This window comes from Periplaneta americana, chromosome 16, assembly GCF_040183065.1.
Source record: "Periplaneta americana isolate PAMFEO1 chromosome 16, P.americana_PAMFEO1_priV1, whole genome shotgun sequence".
Lineage (NCBI taxonomy): Eukaryota > Metazoa > Arthropoda > Insecta > Blattodea > Blattidae > Periplaneta > Periplaneta americana.
In genome coordinates, this window is record NC_091132.1 from 94,882,663 (window position 1) to 94,902,918 (window position 20,256).

Here is a 20,256-nt window from a genome sequence, read left to right on the forward strand (position 1 = left end):
AGGGTCGTAAAATAACCTACTAACTACTACCACTATTACTACTACTACTACTACTACCACTATCCCTTTAGAACCTCGAGAAAATCCCACTACTACTACTACTACTACTACTACTACTACTACTACTACTACTACTACTACTACTACTACTACTACTACTACTACTGTCAACACCTGTGGAGTAACGGTTAGCGCATCTGGCCGCGAAACCAGGTGGCCCGGGGTAAGTTATCGGTTGAAGTTTTGTCCGGCGTTTTCCCTGAACCCAATATGAGCAAATGCGGGTAACTATCGGTGCTGGACCCCGGATTCATTTCACCGGCATTATCACCTTCATCTCTCATTCAGACGCTAAATAACCTAAGATGTTGATAAAGCGTCGTAAAATAACCTACTAACTACTACTACTACTACTACTACTACTACTACTACTACTACTACTACTACTACTACTACCACTACCACCACCCCTTTAGAACCTTGGGAAGTCCTGGTTCGTTTCAGTCAGAGGTAAACTATGGCTGTAAAGAAAGTACACTGCGCGTCTCTATGTGTGTTAATGCTAGAAAAATTATTTTTCTATATTATCTGCTATGGAGTCCTCTGGACTTGTTCCTAAAATATCTCCGTTGGCATTACTGTTGCTTTTTTATGTTCTTTATTCATTGTATTTTATATACGTACTTAAGACCTTACAATTGTGTGCTTTTATCACTTCAGTTTTTTTTTCTTACTTTGCTTAATGTACCCTTTTACTCTGACTTACACCCCACTGTGGATATAGGAGGGATATTTATTTGATCATACACTAGAATCCAGAAATGCATATAGAGTGTTAGTTGGGAGGCCGGAGGGAAAAAGATCTTTGGGGAGGCCGAGACGTAGATGGGAAGATAATATTAAAATGGATTTGAGGGAGGTGGGATATGATGGTAGAGACTGGATTATTCGTGCTCAGGATAGGAATCAATGGCGGGCTTATGTGAGAGCGGCAATGAACCTCGGAGTTCCTTAAAAGCCAGTAACTAAGTCTACTAGAATCTTACAAATACGGGCCTTCCTGATCATGGGATTGGGATGACGCAGAACCACCGCAAGGACATCGCAGGACAATCACAAGCAACGGACAAATACCCAGTACCATAGACGGAAGATAATAATGTATTACATTGCCCATGCCTGGAATCGAATATCGTACCATTTATTGGAAAACGCATGCGCAATCGGCATAGACACAGCAGTTAATTACTTTAGCAATCACATTAATCTTTATTGTGTAGGCTGTTACTTATACATAATTATGTCGTTACTTTAATCATTATTACTATTTTTGCTGGCATTGCATGTATTAATACAAACCGTGTCTGGCTGTCTATTAAACCAGCTGCTCTCTGAAACAGGAAACAGTATCCTTCGAAGATAACACCGTCATATACAGTGCGATCAGTTATGCTTTCCCCCGCGGTGCGGAGATTTTCCTATGAGCTTGCCCCCACTCGTTTGCTGCGCAATGTAGGGAGTAGCCTGCTTGCTTACTTGTTGACCTTGCCGAATATCGCAGTCTTAGAGTAGCTGTTCCCGTGTATGTGTTGTGTTGTGTTGTATAAATAAAGTGTATTAGCCTATGCCTTGTGAGTTTACAACGGCACAGCGTGTCTTTATTTACGATTTATATATGTTAACTCAGTCAGTTCGTGAAATTCAAAGACGGTTTCAAGAAAGATTCCCGAGTGTAGACGCTCCACAACGTAAAACAGTCCTTACTCTTAATCATAAATTTCAGGAAACTGGAAGTGTCCAGCCTAAAAAACCAAAAGGCAGCGTAGGGTTCTCACCGAAGAAAGATTACATAACATTAGTAATCGTTTAGAAAATTCTTCTAGAAAATCTCTTCGTCATCTTACACAAGTGAGGCTTTCATATTATGGGTTTGTGCAAAAGTCTACTAAATTACTACACTTCAAGCCGTATAAAATAACTCTGCTACATGCTCTTCAGCCAGATGACCCCGTACGTAGGCGCACATTTTGTGAGTGGATTCTGGAAAATGTGATAAATAATTTCCTGAAGAATGCGAAAAATATGTGGAGAATGAAGGCAGGCAGTTTCAACACCTCATTTGATAATTTGGTAAGTAATGAGCCTCTTCAATGTGTCTGTGTATTATTGTATGGTTGATTTGTCTTATTGTTTTACACTCCCGCTAATCACCGAGAGTCGGCCTGGTTGGCGCAGTTGGTACAGCGCTGGTCTTCTATGCCCGAGGTTGCGGGTTCGATCCCGGGGCAGGTCGACACCCTCATGTCAGTAGATTTACTGGCATGTAAAAGAACTCCTACGGGACAAAATTCCGGCACATCGGCGACGCTAATATAACCTCGGCAGTTGCGAGAGTCGTTAAATAAAACATAACATATAACATATTATCACCGAGACCCGGTTAACGAGCGGCGCGCTCGCCCATAGGCTAAACACTCCAGCGGAAAGCAAAACTGATCGCACTGTAGAATACATTATACACTCATGTATGCACACGTTCGTACACACATACACACATGTACATAATATTTAGTTTAAGGATGGATACATGTAAAAGAAATACATCTTTCCTTTTCAAAGTGTTGGCGTAAAGTTCTATGACGCAACGGTCTACTCTACTGTGTATAAACTGTTCTCCAAAAGTTAACACATGATACATAGAGAACAGGAAGAGCTCTCACATACTAGCTGCTATCATAAAAGAAGCCATTACTCTTAGGGGGAAAAATTCAACCAAAGGCAGAACACAGTATGATGTGTAAGAACTCTTCAGTTTCGTGATGAGACTAGAATATGTCGACTCTTGTTATTCATGGCGACAGAGCAATGTCGCTTGTAAGGACGTTACCGTGCAAACCACTGAAAGAATGTTTCAACTACTGTCGAGATTCGACGAGTAAAAAATAATATGAAGACAGCATCGGTTTATAGTTCGTACTCGGATATATGATATAGAAAGATGCTAACACGGTAAGGACTTAGTAAAGCTGCTCGTAAAACAACGAGCCTAAACTGACTGTGAGGATATACCCTTCGAAAATTGTGCTGATAAGAGTAATGGATAGCTGTTTATACAGTAGTCATTTGCACAAAAATGAAGAAATGTCAATGAACTGAATTGAACTCCACACTCATTCATTCTTTCTCTGCAAATCCAGCATTCTCCAATCTTTCCTATTTTCCGCCTTCCTCCTAATCTCCGCATATGATTCATAAATCTTAATGCCATCTAAAATTTTATATTCTTACTTCTATAACTTGTGACAGTGAATATTTCAACTCTCGATTATTTGACATCATTTGACCTCGAGCGTCCCTATCTCGGAATCGCTTACCTAATTGTATAACACTTAGGACCAATTTCACAAACGTGTTATTAATCCATCCAGAATTAAATAATTGTAATTTAACTTAATTACGGGAGTTAAATCATATTTAATTTGTTTGCATTTGACCTAGCTAATACACACTTATATTAAGACGTGTATATATTAGGAGAAAATCCACAAACGATTAGAGAAAACACGGAAATTCTACTTGAAGCAAGTAAAGCGATTGGTTTCGAAGTAAATCCCGAAAAGACAAAGTATATGATTAAGTATCATGACCAGAATATTGTACGAAATGGAAACATAAAAATTGAAGATTTATCCTTCGAAGAGATGGAAAAATTCAAATTTCTTGGAGCAACAGTAACAAATATAAATGACACTCGGGAGAAAATTAAACGCAGAATAAATATGCGAAATGCCTGTTATTATTCGGTTGAGAAGCTTTTGTCATCTAGTTTCCTGTCAAAACACCTCAACGTTAGAATTTATAAATAGTTATATTACCGGTTGTTCTGTATGGTTGTGAAACTTGGACTCTCACATTGAGAGAGGAACAGAGATTAAGAGTGTTTGAGGATAAGGTTCTTAGGAAAATATTTGGGGCTAAGAGGGATGAAGTTACAGGAGAAAGTTACACAACGCAGAATTGCGCGCATTTTATTCTTCATGATTAGGAACATTAAATCCAGACGTTTGAGATGGGCAGGACATATAGAACGTATGGGCGAATACAGAAATGCATATAGAGTGTTAGTTGGGAGACTGAAGGGAAAAAGACCTTTGGGGAGGCCGAGACGTAGATGGGAGGATAATATTAAAATGGATTTGAGGGGGGCGGAATATGATGGTAGAGACTGGATTAATTTTGCACAGGATAGGGACCGATGGCGGGCTTATGTGAGGGCGGCAATGAACCTGCGGATACTTTAAAAGGCATTTGGAAGTTGTAAGTATGGTACTTAAAGTCTTTTAATTGTCACTTAAAGGGGCAATGCATTTCACCAACATAGATTGGGCTTTAAGCTTTCATTCAACTACATTTCAGTTAAGTAGTCAATATTTGATCAGTTATATAATTAATCCTGCATTAACGACAATAATTTTCATCATGGTGAGACGAATTATGAACCTGATATGTGAAAATGTTTTCTTACCAAGACGGGCGAGGATAATTTTCGAAAGAGAAGATTATTTTAACAGAATGGAAGAAATGAATTTGCAAATGCGGTTTAGGCCAAGCAAAGCATAAGCATAGTATATTTTGAATAGTACAGAAGGTTATTTAGAATTTCTAACTGATAGAACAACGGATAATAATAACTGTTTTATAAATTCTAACTTTAACATTTTTTGATAGAAGACTAGATGACCAAAGCTTCGCAACTGAATAATAACAGGTATTTTCTATATTTATTCTACGTTTAATTTCCTCCCGAGTGTCATTTATATTTGTTACTGTTGCTCCAAGATATTGAATTTTTCCACCTCTTAGAAGGATCAATCTCCAATTTTTACATTTCCATTTCGTACAATATTCTGGTCACGAGACATAATCATATACTTTGTCTTTTCTGGATTTACTTTCAAACCTATCACTTTACTTGGTTCATGTAAAATTTCCGTGTTTTCCCTAATCGTTTGTGGATTTTCTCCTAACATATTCAGGTCATCCGCATAGACAAGAACCTGATGTAACCTGTTCAATTACAAATCCTGTCTGTTATCCTGAACTTTCCTAATGACATATTCTAGAGCGAAGTTAAAAAGTAAAGGTGATAGTGCATCTCCTTGCTTTAGTCCGCAGTGAATTGGAAAAGCATCAGATAGAAACTGACCTATACGGACTCTGCTGTAAGTTTCACAGAGACAAATTTTAATTAATCGAACTAGTTTCTTGTGAATACCAAATTCAATAAGAATATTATAAAAACTTCTCTCTTAACCGAGTCATATGCCTTTTTGAAATCTATGAATAACTAATGTACTGTACCCTTGTACTCCTATTTTTTCTCCAATAACTGTCGAATACAAAAAATCGGATCAATAGTCGCTCTATTACGCCCAAAATCGCACTGATGATCCCCAATAATTTCATCTACGTGCGGAGGTACTCTTCTCAAAGAATATTGGACAAAAGTTTGTACGTCGTTAACAAAAGTGATATTCCTCGAAAGTTACCACAATTAACCTTGTCCCCCTTCTTAATTATGGACTCCTTCCATTGTTCTGGTACAATTTTCTTTTCCCAAATAGCAAGTACAAGTTTATAAATTTCGCTAGATAGCCTAATGCACTTCCACCCTCCACCTTCTGGTGGAATTTGATCTATACTTGGAGAATATTTTAAATAGAATTTTTCACAGAAGTTAGTACGAAACCTTGTAGAATGTAACGTTATTCCCATTTTAATTTCTCATTAACACTTAAATTAAAATAGGTATTGAACTCCAGCAGAATTTCGAAACAGTACTGGTTTCTTGGTTTCGTAACAGACTCCACACCCCTACTTCTAGCGAAGAAGAAGCAGTTTGCAAGACAGTCTATACTCTTAGTGCTCTGTTTCACGACACTATCCATTGATGCTTCTCAACATTATATTATTGTCGCGTCTATGGCTCAAGTGTTAGTCTTACATCAAGGGAGCCTGAGTTCCATCCCTGGCCAGTCGTGATGGAATTTGTGATGAAAAAAAACAGCTTTTGCATAGGATTTTCTCGGGTACTCCTGTTTTCCTCTATCATCCCATCAACATTCTCCACCTCCTCCTAATTTCTTCCATCATCTGCAGTAGTAAAAATAGGTCGGATTGAAGTGTTAGGAGGTGTATAATGGCCCACCTGTCAGTGTCGGGTTCACGAATGTCATCCAGGCCACCTGTCGGACTTACACAGTGTTCACATAAGAGGGCGCACAGTGGGCCAAATCGTACCTACTGTCCGTTACTCAGGAGAAAACGAGCGGAAAGAATGTGACCTTCTTGACTATCGCTGTTGATTATTATAAACATCGCTCAGATAAGCATCCCAGTAGCCAGGTTATTACTCGTGCAGGAACCATGAGTAACAATGCGTGTGGAAATTAAAGCTAAGTTGAACAGAAGGAGACCTAATGTTTCTGCTTACTGCAGTACAAATATTGCACGTGTTGTCGTACGATATCTGTTCACATCCCTTCCTCCTCAGTCCACTCTCGTCTTCTCCTGGGTCACCGACAGTAAGTGTACGATTTCGTCCTGGGTCCAGCCCTCGTAAAGCTGCCTGGGCAGCAGGCTGCATTTTTATTTCTTGAAAATGCTTAGGTTTAAATGTAGGCTTTCACACGTGCAGAAGTAAGCTCATTTGTTTCCGGACAACTCCTTTTCAACAAATTTTCTGCGAACGTTGGCGATGTTGAAACACCACTTATTTAAGTGGCGGATTTTGAAAGACACTTGCATGACAGATTTGTCTGTAAGACGACCAGGCGTTCGCAAATTGCGTGTGAAATCAGTGGAGATCGAAAAAGTAAACATTGAATTGCATGCTGGGATTTCTGAACTCATACTTGAAGTGCACACTGGCGCACCCTTAGACTTCTCTTGGATGGGATAGGGTGGCCAGTTTCTTTCCTCCTCCATTGCAAGCATCGCTGACTAGTAACATAAGTTATTATACTAATCAGATTTCAGATGTATACACACAATTGTTCTTCCTCTGACATGTACTGTCAAGTGAGATGTACTACCTGATAATTAGAGCTAGGACAAGTATTCACTGAACCTGAAATCAGTCTGAAATCAGTCTTATTAGGTACACACAAGATGCCTTTCTTACAAATAACGAAACCACGTTTCTTGCAGGCTCCTATGATTTTCACGTAACTATACTTGGCGTTGGAAAGGGTTATGTACCCTTCCCAAAAAGGCTCGATTTCCTTGGGCATTGCTACTGTGATACACCGTGCACTCTGATTATGAAATCACTCAGTACTGATCTGTCACGTCTCGCCGCAATTCAGCTGTCGGTGTAATTCCTGACGCACATGACATCATTCAAATTCATTATCAGAGATCGGAAACAACCATGTTTATCAGCCAGAACCTGAATCAGATTTTGCTCGCTGGCTTGGTTTTGCGAGGGCTGGAACCGGAACGGATCCGTACACTTAAGTACGTTTTAGCTTATTATACGTCCTATACATGGGGTGATTGTCCAAGTCCGACCGGTGACCTGGAAGGCATTCATGAATCCGACGCTGGTAGGTAGACTATCTTGCCTCAGCTCGTGATAGACCAGGTCCCGTTTCGCGGAGGAGTAACCTGATAAGTCCCAAGGATCCGGAGTCCCCAGCCCTTTCTAATTTTCCGACGTTGTCAGGTGGACCATCCTGTCTTAGTCTCCAATAGAGACAGGTCCCGGTCCTCATACGAGTAGCCTGATAAGCCCCAGGGGCCCGGAGTCTCCATCCCTTCCTGATTTTCCGACGTTGTCAGGTGGACCATCCTGTCTTAGTCTCCAATAGAGACAGGTCCTGGTCCGCATACGAGTAGCCTGATAAGCCCCAGGGATCCGGAGTCCCCATCCCTTCCTGATTTTCCGACGTTGTCAGGTGGACCATCCTACCTCAGCCTTTGATAGAGCCAGGTCCTGGTCCGCAAACGAGTAGCCTGATAAGCCCCAGGGATCCGGAGTCCCCATCCCTTCCTGATTTTCCGACGTTGCCAGGTGGACCATCCTGTCTTAGTCTCCAATAGAGACAGGTCCCGGTCCTCATACGAGTAGCCTGATAAGCCCCAGGGATCCGGAGTCTCCATCCCTTCCTGATTTTCCGACGTTGTCAGGTGGACCATCCTGTCTTAGTCTCCAATAGAGACAGGTCCCGGTCCTCATACGAGTAGCCTGATAAGCCCCAGGGGCCCGGAGTCCCTATCCCTTCCTGATTTTCCGACGTTGTCAGGTGGACCATCCTGTCTCAGTCTCCAATAGAGACAGGTCCCGGTCCGCATACGAGTAGCCTGATAAACCCCAGGGATCCGGAGTCCCCATCCCTTCCTGATTTTCCGACGTTGTCAGGTGGACCATCCTGTCTCAGTCTCTAATAGAGACAGGTCCCGGTCCTCATACGAGTAGCCTGATAAGCCCCAGGGATCCGGAGTCTCCATCTCTTCCTGATTTTCCGACGTTGTCAGGTGGACCATCCTGTCTCAGTCTCCAATAGAGACAGGTCCCGGTCCTCATACGAGTAGCCTGATAAGCCCCAGGGATCCGGAGTCCCCATCCCTTCCTGATTTTCCGACGTTGTCAGGTGGACCATCCTGTCTCAGTGTCTAATAGAGACAGGTCCCGGTCCTCATACGAGTAGCCTGATAAGCCCCAGGGATCCGGAGTCTCCATCTCTTCCTGATTTTCCGACGTTGTCAGGTGGACCATCCTGTCTCAGTCTCCAATAGAGACAGGTCCCGGTCCTCATACGAGTAGCCTGATAAGCCCCAGGGATCCGGAGTCCCCATTCCTTCCTGATTTTCCGACGTTGTCAGGTGGACCATCCTGTCTCAGTCTCTAATAGAGACAGGTCCCGGTCCTCATACGAGTAGCCTGATAAGCCCCAGGGATCCGGAGTCTCCATCCCATCCTGATTTTCCGACGTTGTCAGGTGGACCATCCTGTCTCAGTCTCTAATAGAGCCAGGTCCCAGTCCTCATACGAGTAGCCTGATAAGCCCCAGGGATCCGGAGTCCCCATCCCTTCCTGATTTTCCGACGTTGTCAGGTGGACCATCCTGTCTCAGTCTCTAATAGAGACAGGTCCCGGTCCTCATACGAGTAGCCTGATAAGCCCCAGGGATCCGGAGTCTCCATCCCATCCTGATTTTCCGACGTTGTCAGGTGGACCATCCTGTCTCAGTCTCTAATAGAGCCAGGTCCCAGTCCTCATACGAGTAGCCTGATAAGCCCCAGGGATCCGGAGTCCCCATCCCTTCCTGATTTTCCGACGTTGTCAGGTGGACCATCCTGTCTCAGTGTCTAATAGAGACAGGTCCCGGTCCTCATACGAGTAGCCTGATAAGCCCCAGGGATCCGGAGTCTCCATCCCATCCTGATTTTCCGACGTTGTCAGGTGGACCATCCTGTCTCAGTCTCCAATAGAGACAGGTCCCGGTCCTCATACGAGTAGCCTGATAAGCCCCAGGGATCCGGAGTCCCCAGCCCTTCCTACATCATAACCATGGGCACAAGAGGGGAAGCATGCAGGGCGAGTGAAGACCCCCACCCTCCTCACAAGCCTTAGTGTGTCTCTACTGAGACGCTCGCAAGGATTCGCGGAATACGTTAACCGTGCAGCCATACACAAGAGAGCTAATCTAACAGTGGAAAAACATTTCAGTTTTTTCAGCACACACAATATCTGTTTAACGTAAAAACACCACAATATGCATTTTTTTTACAAAATGCGTTCTTTTTCTGGATTTTGTTTGCCAGCATGAATGCGCATCTTTTGATATAAAAACTTTACATCTAGCATGACTGTAACATGTAAAATAAATTGGACAAGAAATATGCATTTATTGTAAAAACCCCACAACTAACGTCGCATATGGTGTTTTTCAAATAAACTAGTCTGCCACACTAGCTGACAGCAACACTGTCGCACCCAACAGCTGATTTCAGTCACAGCCAGATTAGTGTTTTGTTCTGCCTATTGTTGATTAAGAGTTGCCCTTATTAATATTATCTGTTTTGAGTATTTTGTTACAAGATGGTTAGTTCAAGTGATGAAAATGTTGCTAATGACGATTATTGAGAACTCGTCTAAGTTCAAGGTAAAACGAGTCACAGCTAATGATCTGGGTAATTTCAAAGCTTGGTGGCGAAAATTTTATAAGCTATCTAGCATATCTGATTTATCTTATGGCCGTGGTGTACGAAAGGATAAAAAGGTGCATTTTAAAATTTCTACGGTGAATGAGGTTTTGTCACTGCAATGAACAAAAAGGTAAAGCTCTTTGTAAAGAGTTTATTGACAGAATTGAACAGGCAGAAGTATTCACCATTCGAATTCCTTAGGAAAGTGTTTCTGCTGAAAATGTACCGTTTGAACTGCCAACAGACCTAGCTTATTACATCTCGAGGCTACCAATCAATGTTAAAAAATGTAGAATCTTAAGAAGATTTTGCAGTACATACCGGATGAAGTGAAAGGATTCTACACAGAACTGTACACATGGCCTACCACCAACAAAGATACCGGTAGTAATGACAGTGGAAGCGAAGATTAGAAAAATAATAAGTCCTGATGAGAAAAATGTCTGTTGCAACAGAAAAAATTTAATTTTTTGTGATTTTATACTGTAGTTTTTACATAGATTATAACGTTTGTTCATACTTACTGTCATTCACTCTGATACTTGGAAAAAGGCAATGTTTTGCTCAGTTTCAGTTTGTTTGTTGGAGAAACCCCATAACATCCTAATTAATTTACTTTCTTTGGGAACTTTATATATGTTATAAAACACAACTAATGGTGAATAAACGTCATATTTAGCAATTAATATCACTTGTTAAATACATTTTGACAATAAAAATAAAAGTAATGAAACTAACAGTTTTTATTGGTTTCCCAAAAGTTTTGTTTATGTCACTCGTGGGGTTTTAGAAATAAACTATTCATCTGATGTCTTAATTAAGCATTTTATAAGAGTTGTTTAAGGTGGTGTCCGTCTAGATTAGTCATGTTAATTGATGCCCATACGAGCAAGCGCGCGCTTTACAGCTCAGGAGAGCCTGAGCGCTTTACAGCCGAAAGGAAAGAGACAGACGAAAGAGGTAGTACATACCGCTTGGTCGAGCTATATACAGGGATGGCCAGCACTGATTCAATAGATAAAGGGAAGAGAACTTATTAAAACTGTATCCATGTTAATTTTTAGATTTGCCTGATTAGTATAAGTGCATTATAAGAATATAAGTTTTAATTTTAATGTTCATTTTTTACAAGTTTGATTTTATTGTTCAAAAGAAATATTTTCTCAAATTTTTTTATATAAAAGCGAAATTTTCAGTTATAGGCCTATTTATTTAGTAACCTTGCAGAATGTCTTCGTAAATCTATTATACCGTATATACGTATTACTGAAAGTAGTGTATTGAAAATTTTGAAAATATTCGCATGGAAATTGTTTGTAAGAAAATGAATTAACAAAGCCACTACTGTTACATCATAAGCAAAAGATACGTGTCCATGTGTTGTAAAAATGTCAGCTCTGTAGCTTCAGCAGATTTCGAGAAAATAATTTAATATTCTGATGATAGGAAGTTGCTCAGAAATATCACTTTAAAAGCATAATGTGATAAGAGTTTTGTTATGGAATATCAGTTACACTTAAAACGTGTACAGCACCTAGGTAACTTTACTCCGTACTGTAATATTGTTTTGATTAGTTTATTCATTACTTTTATAGGGCTAAAGGTATCATCAATATCAATTCCAACTTATCATGTCACACTCAATCTTTTTTTTTTTTTTTTTTTTTTTTTTTTTGGGATATCACTTTCTTTATGAATGATGTGTTTCATCGAATTAGCAGAGTATAGTTGTACTGCTACGGAATTTATGTGAATATTCCTTCTTAACTCTTTATTAACATTTAAAACACAACTGAAATATTAAGAAACTGGTATTAGTACTTTTGTTTTACAGACAATATAGATAATATCAAACAGAAAGAAGCTATATAAAAATAACGACATAAAATTGTGCACTACCAGGCTGATTATTCATATACACAACCCTTCCTCTTTCCATACTTAGCGCTTGATGCCCGCGCACGACTTCAAGGTCGGAAAAATGCGCTTGTTTTGACATCACTGGTCTAGATTCAGACATTCCCGACATCTTTTGATTAAATTATTATTTACATGCCAAAGTTGTAATGCTTACAATTTCTCTTTTCATATTATTGTCTCTATCTTCGTCTATTTTGTGGGGGTAATTCGTGTATACTCTACTTTTTAGGGTATGAATAACAATTTTACCAAAATATATAGAGAATGTATGAATGCAGACGGATAAGTCTTTGAACAACTTCTATAACACAGATTACTATGCATTATGAATAAAAATATAATTATGTGCATCCTATCATTAATGAAAGTCACATGAGTAAATATACGCTTGATGGAAAATGGAGTAGTCTACACTCTCCATGTAGGTAAGCATGTCCAATGCGATTGTTCCCAACTGAGGGTCGAGCTGAACACTCAGTATAATTATATTATATGTAACGCTACTGAAATGACTGAATGATAACTCGCTTAATAGAGATAATTTGAGTAGCTAGTAATTTTATTGTAGTCGAATAACAACCATTATCGTTTGCTCTGTATGTGGCATTCGAGAACCAAACACACACCCTTCTAAATAAACATGAAGAACAGTAGCCTATAGGGTAAAGGTGCCTAATTCCGTGATACCCCTAATCCCGTGATAAAATTTCAGTTGACTGCCATGGAGTTGTGGTGTCTGACTTTTAAGTTTCTGAAATACCTAACAGATGCCAGGAGATGTCTTCTTTTCAATTCTATTGAGTACCCGCCTTTTGAACAGAAGCAGTCGATTGTAGAAACTTCTGTTCAGTAAAAGATGGTTGCCCAGTAAGTCTTTTTTTCTCTCTTGTGACTGCTCCTGAAGAAAAAATTTATATTTGAGGTAAGAATTAATATAGAATTATAAAAAAATGATATATTACTGTATATTATAGTCAGCTGAATCAATGTGTATGACTATTTAAACATTGTGAGACAATAACAATGCTACAGGAGCTTTCCCATTTTCGGATTTATTTTCATATTTCTCCTTCGATCAGTGTGAAAATTAATGTCTATGAAAGAAAATAGTTTGCGGAAATAATAATAGAAATAAGTTATAGAAAACATCAATTATAATTATAATAAAATAATAGGGCATATATTTAACTTAATTACTGCTGTTGTTAGGAATATAAATAATGAGAAATAATTGTGTTTTAATTCAATTTATTCAAATTTAATTTTGTATTGAATTTAACTTTCAGTTTTTTTGTTTATAATATATTAATATGTAATATGTATTCCTGTAGTTACACAATTATTTTCCATGAAATTTGTCACTTAGGCCCTTTCTCTATATTGTAATTTCTTGCTTAATCCATATTAAAACAATATACCATGACTTTAAAGTGTTTTTCCAAATACACGTTTGTTTTGTGAGCAGTTAATGAGATTATTTTAGTATCACGGAATTAGGAAACCACTCACACGGAATTTGGATCCCTGTCGCGGATTTAGGAGCCACTGTATAACAATGAAGAATCATATATTATATATCAAACTTGTGAAACTGTTGACACTGAATGTTGTAAAAACTGTAGCTGAAGGTTCAAATAACGTCATTTAGGTGTTATTTGAAATTTTTATTACAAATTTGGCATAAATATAGACTTTATTAAATATGTCACGGAATTAGGCATCCTTACCTACTTAGTTCTCAGAACTGTGTATTTCTTCTTCTAAAACGTAACTGATTGGGTCTCTGGAACAACGTTGCATGTTAGAAAAGTCAAGTTTGCAGGAGAGTATATTGAATGGGTGTTCCGGAGAAGCTGCCTAGCTGATACGGATTTGCACATGCAAAGTTTTCCATGGAAATTATAAAGAATAAAATTGACTTCTTTTCGTAAAGTTTACGGTATTGAACAAAAACTGATATTTCACTTTTTAAACATTTAGTTCAGAATAATATGAATACATGTAATTAAAGACAAAATTATTAACTTAATTTAAGAAGAAACTGAAAAAAACACATCAGATTTGTCTAATGACTTGGTATATTTTCATAAAATTTGGGATGTTTAGGGTCCATCAGGTAATAATTTGTCATGTCCAAAAGTTCTCTCTTTCGCAACGGGCAGGGGAGCTGAATATAAAGTGGTAGATCATTGTAATTGTGTTAATGTCTCAGTAGGTGTGGTTAGCATTTGTGATGTGTTCTGCATAAGCAGACAAGGAAATTCTACACATTCAACCAAAAAGCCAAAAGCTAAACACACTAGAACAATACGAAATATATAGACACAAGAAACACATCCAAATGAAATTCCCAACACACAACTCAATTTCAGAACACACACACTCTTTGACTCCACATTATACTACACAAACACACCCCCACAGGAAAAACAAACAAAAGGCGCCAAGACCAGCAACAATCAGTTCTGAAGATGGCCGATAACAGGCTGAAACATGTAACGAGGCAATGTAAAATTTAACAAGAGAAAGACATATAATACGTTTTCCGAAGTGATATAGTGTTAAAAGTTGTGTAAACAAGATGTATAATAATAATAGTAGTAGTAGTAGTAGTAGTAGTAGTAGTAGTAGTAGTAGTAGTAGTAATAGTAATAATAATAATAATAATAATAATAATAATAATAATAATAATTTACATCATTCTGATTATGCAGATGACATATGTAATTATGTATGAGGACCAGTATAAATAAATACAATACAATAAATTATACCCGAAGGAGCAAAAGCTCGTGCTGAGTGCAGTTCAGTTATTATACTTTTTTGAACGACAGTGTGTTTTCTCGTCGTCCAGCAAACGGACGCCACGATTGAAAGTTGATTTTACTGAATTCAGAGTTGCCAACCTATATAAGTATATTGAAATATTACAAACAACTGCTCTAGAGTTGTAATGAAAACCACAGCCTTCTATGTATGCTACAGTCCTACAATGCATGCAAAATTCATACGCAGAAGATAATGTTAATTATTAATGTACATTATACGAAATAAATCACTGCATTTGAAATGTACTCAATTTTATTTAAATAATTCAAACTTCACTTAACAAAAAAAATAAACGTTGGCCAGCCTGCTAACCTTCAGTCAGCTGTTCATTGGTTAATGTAGGGCCTACGTATTGTATATTAAGATTTTTTAAAATATTATTTTCAAAATATACTATTGTGCAAAAAATACTGTACTATATACGCTTCTGAAGTGCATTACAAAATCTCGGGATTTGAAAAACTTGCTCTTCTCGTTTCTCAAACTCTTCCTCGATTTTCTAAAAGCACTTCCCAACTTTGTTCGTAATATACGTACTAATTGAATACAAATAAAATACCGACACATATTACAGTGCATACAAAATGAATTAGAAACAAGACAAGGATAAGAGGGAAGGTATGATGTAATATATAAAATACAATATAAAAAGCCACCAACATTGTTCAGTTAGTAGCGCGCCCGCCCTCAAATTAAATGTGTAAGATCTTGTCTATCCCTTACTTCTAAGAGAATTATATTATAATGTGAAAAAGTCGATTGACCATAGAAAGTAAGGTGGCTAGTACCTTATTTGGACTAGTTCTCCACATTTAGGTATAAGGTCAGTCTTGTTTACGAACAGAATGTGAGAAATGCAGCTTATCAACATAGAAGAAACGAATGCTTAATGCATGAACAAGGATTTGGCATGTTTTATTAGCTAATTGTGTTGTAAGTTGCGGATCTGTAAACAAAATATAACGCAATACAAATACTAATACGTAGGTTTACTATCTTCACAATTCCCACCGGAATCACGGATAAATTTTCTGAAATTTATCACAAAGTAATTCGCTATGTCATTCCTGTTAGTATTATAAATAGAGACTAAACCAGTAGGTCACAGGCTACCTCACCGAGAGTGATTCGTGCCGAGTCTGTGCTCGATCATGGATTCGAATTCTGTTTGGGGTGATTAATTTTTTTTTCAAAGTTTTCCAATTATGGAACGAATGTCAGATTATTTTATGGCCAAACCTGGACACATCTCGCTATCATAAATTTATTTGATAACAAACTTAATAACTGCATATTTAATATGTACGGTACCTGTATTAAAATATATGGTAGGACTATAAATATAATGTAATAATAATAATAATAATAATAGTAATAATCCGTGGCGCTACAGCCCGTGAAGGGCCTAGACCGACCAGCCGGCTGCTGGCCTCACGCCCACATCCCGAAGCAGAGGTGGACGATCATCCAGCCAGAATGGAGGTATCGTGTGGTTAGCACGATGATCCCCCCAGCCGTTATGGCTGGTATTCGCAACCGGATTTCGCTAACTATCGTAGCTCCCCAAGTTCATCACGATGCTGGGTGGGCACCGGTCCCATACACTGGCCGAAATTTCATGAGAAAATTTCTTCCCCCATGAGGACTCGAACCAGCGCGCATTCCGTAACGCGAGTCCTAGGCGGGATGCCTTAGACCGCGACGCCACGGCGCGGGGCATAAATATAATGTATAACTAAAAATTTCATGATAATTATGACACTGTACAGAATTTATATTCTTTGTAAATTATTATTTGGTTCCTATTTTACATTATTTTGATAGTGCATTTAAATTTTATATTTAAAAAACATTTCTTGTTTAAACTGTATATCTCCCTGTTTCTAGAGTGCAAAGCATATCATAATGAATCTTGTTCCTTTCAAACCTCAAGTTTATTTTATGGAGAAACCGGAACGTTGCTTAAGGGTAATGGTCACAATAGTAGTATTGTAATCAATTTGGTAATTGATGCTCTTGTAAATTGGTAATTCTGTTCTTTTAAATTAATTTGATGTACGTTATAATTTAGGCCTATACATTTACATTCAAAGTATAGCTGTTAATGCTGATACGTTTCTAATAACATAACAAGTTTAGTAACAATTTGTAGCATTCGCCTTGGTGGCCACATATCCAAGGATATTGCCTATTAGATATTCAAGACAGGACAGCCATGCGAGAAAAAAAAGATTGTGTTAAATTTGAGAATGAAACAGACTGATGACCATGTGTAGCGAAAAAGGCCTGAAACAGCATTTCACCGTGAACGTATAATTCACAAATAAGAGTATTATAGGATTTACACAAATAAGTGAATTATATTTATTATTTACAATTAAATAACATATCTCTCTGCAGAAATTAAAATAACAATCAACTACTGTTTCTCATCGGTTTCCAAAGCGGCCACTTTTCATGAACTTGATAATACTAATTTAATGAACAAACGATTTCGACTATTTGGTCCAGGGCGCATGCATTTCTTATTGAGAACCAGACGAGAGTTTTTATTTGTGGCATAAATTCAACATCTTATCTCCATTGCATTGAAATAAATTTGCTCTAGACTAATATATTACACTTCAAATATCTCGCTTAATATAGCTGTGATTATTTGAGAAGTTTATTTTCAAAACCATCCTTGTCCATTCCCATAGCTTTGTGAGAAATCACAAAAAACGTTTTTAGGTCTAAAATTTTTTAAACCAAAGAGGGTGGATACATTTAGAATGAAATGGGAGCATTTAGACTCTTTGATTCCAAAGCTGGAATTAATATTATGTCGCAGTTTTACTATGGACAAGAGTCAGCTTGATTCCAATAGTCACTTTTAACGCAAGATTTTTAGTGGTTTAGAAGACGTTCTGGTCCACACCTGTAGAGTAACGGTTAGCGCGTCTAGCTGCGAAACCAGGTGGCCCGGGTTCGATTTCCAAGTTACCTGGTTGAGGTTTTTTCCGGGGTTTTTCCTCAACCCAATATGAGCAAATACTGGGTAACTTTCGGTGCTGGACCCCGGACTCATTTCACCGGTATTATCACCTTCATCTCATTCAGACGCTAAATAACCTAAGATGTTGATAAAGCGTTTTAAAGTAACCTACTAAAAAAAAGGGGCGTTCTGAAGCCAAATAATGACAGCTGTATGTAGAGTTATAGTTGAAGAATGCATGAACTCAGGAAGTTCATTTTCGTTATCAGGTGGACAAGAGACGTTTTGAAAATGAGCTCATTTATTGACTTGCTGCTGTAACAATTCTTTGTGGATTTGCTTTTAAAAATTATACGATTTTTAATATATTTTAATTTCGATAATATTGTTATATTTAACCGTATCTGTAAAACTTAGAAAGCACGTTGGAAATATTCAGATTGTCAATTAATATAGATAAACACAATATAATATTTGTTACTCAGTCAAATGACAAATCATAGTAAAATAATGACTTATATTATATGGTCATTAAGTTTATATACATGAGCTACAAATTGCAAACGTTTTCGCCCATTCAGGCATCTTCAGGCACAATTATACAATATCTCAATATCAAACTATGTAGCTATTACATTGGTGGTAGATAAACTGTTTAAGATTAATGGTGTACAAAACATCTCCATAATTAAAATGTAATATTACAAGTCATAAATTTAAATAATGTTAAAAACCACGTAGTGTTGTAATTAAACTTCATAATATTCTGTGAAACTCTTGTTCAGTAGAGTCCAATGAGTGATGAATTATGTCTGAAATATATAAATAAATACGAAATAGAAATAGGAAATTATCAAATGTGAAAGTGTAATCGGATTGGATAATTGAAAGTACTCACGTCGTTTGAACGTGGCAACTGTATAGATCACTATAAAACATCCTATGTTTGAAGCAGTTATCTGTAATAAAATAATAATAAATAAATCAAAATTTTGAAGAATTTGAGAAACTAATTGGAAGACACAAATTATGGACGTACTTACGTAGACGTGAGACGACCTGCTGCTGTTGGAACTGTAGCTAGTATGACGCGGGGGAAGTATGTATTCGTGTGAGCAACCAACGCGGAAGGATATTGCGTAGTGATCACTACGCAATATCCTTCCGCGTTGGTTGCTGCTCTGACCATCTCTTCGTTGGTCTTCCTCTCTCTCTCTCTCTCTCTCTCTCTCTCTCTCTCTCTCTCTCTCTCTCTCTCCCTTGCGGTTATATTTTAACATCTTCTTGGGAATACTATAGTGTGGAATTAGGAGGGCACGATTATAATATCTGTTCTGATATTGATCTGTGTTATCGTTTAAAGTAGCAGCCCTATCACTGGCCTTGCCCTGCGTTTTATTACTGAATTGCACCAACAAATAATCCGGACTGCCTGGTTTTGATTGAAACAAAATACTTATATTAATAAGCATGCATAATTGAATCTATGATTGCAGAAAGGATCTCAGTCACTTCAGTAGAGTTTTGTGATATAAAAGAAAAACTGTCTGAATGTTTCCACGACATTTTTGTATGAGTGTGGTTAATCCTCCTGGAAAGAATACTTCAAGATACACGAGAAGGGGAGGAGTGGTCAGTGAAAGAGATAGAGATGAGTGCTGATAAAGATTGTTTTATTAGGGAAAAAATGACTATTTAATGAATAGTAATTTTAGAGTAATGAGTGACCAATTTTAGTGAACTAGTACAAAATCAATAAAAGTGTAGTAGGAAGTGTCTAGTGGTACTATGTAAGGTTAATATCAAGGCATCAGAGTAACGAAGGTGTGAATAGAGGAATTATTGAGTGGTGTAAATAAGTTGTTATAGCAAATAAAAAAACTGATTAACGAATCGGCTATAAAAGTGAACTGGTATAAATAGTAAAACTACTGAATAAATAATGAATAGCAAAAATTATCAAATAGATGATGGACTGAGTAGGGAGAGGGGAGATAGCTAGTGGGAACAGTGCAAAGAAGTGTTATTTGTGATGGTTGTTAATGGTTGTACTGTATACGTGAAAATACGAGGTCCACCATCACATGTAATGCTGTAACGAAATAGGATACATCATACCATAATTATTATCATATCATATTTCCATTTGTGCAGAAGTCTTCATTCAGGTGCCAAATTAAAGCTTAATCATGTGACTTTGTTGTAGACTAAAATAATTATTATGCATAGGCCTAATTTATATTAATAAAATTATAAGCAATTTATCACAAAATTAGGTATAAAATTATAATTTTTCTAAACTACTCATATAATATAACATC

At 37.7% G+C, this 20,256-nt stretch overlaps 1 protein-coding gene and 1 long non-coding RNA gene across 2 annotated transcripts in view; one reads left to right on the forward strand and one right to left on the reverse strand.

The window, feature by feature from the left end:
* The window catches only part of LOC138690952 (neuropeptides capa receptor-like), an 889,384-nt gene that overhangs the window by 825,884 nt on the left and 43,244 nt on the right, over window positions 1–20,256 (forward strand). The window lies entirely within an intron of this gene.
* Window positions 18,439–19,039, reverse strand: LOC138690954 (uncharacterized). The gene is made up of 2 exons (XR_011329720.1): window positions 18,834–19,039; window positions 18,439–18,747 (listed from the first exon to the last, which is right to left on the reverse strand). It is a non-coding gene; the product is annotated as an uncharacterized lncRNA (long non-coding RNA).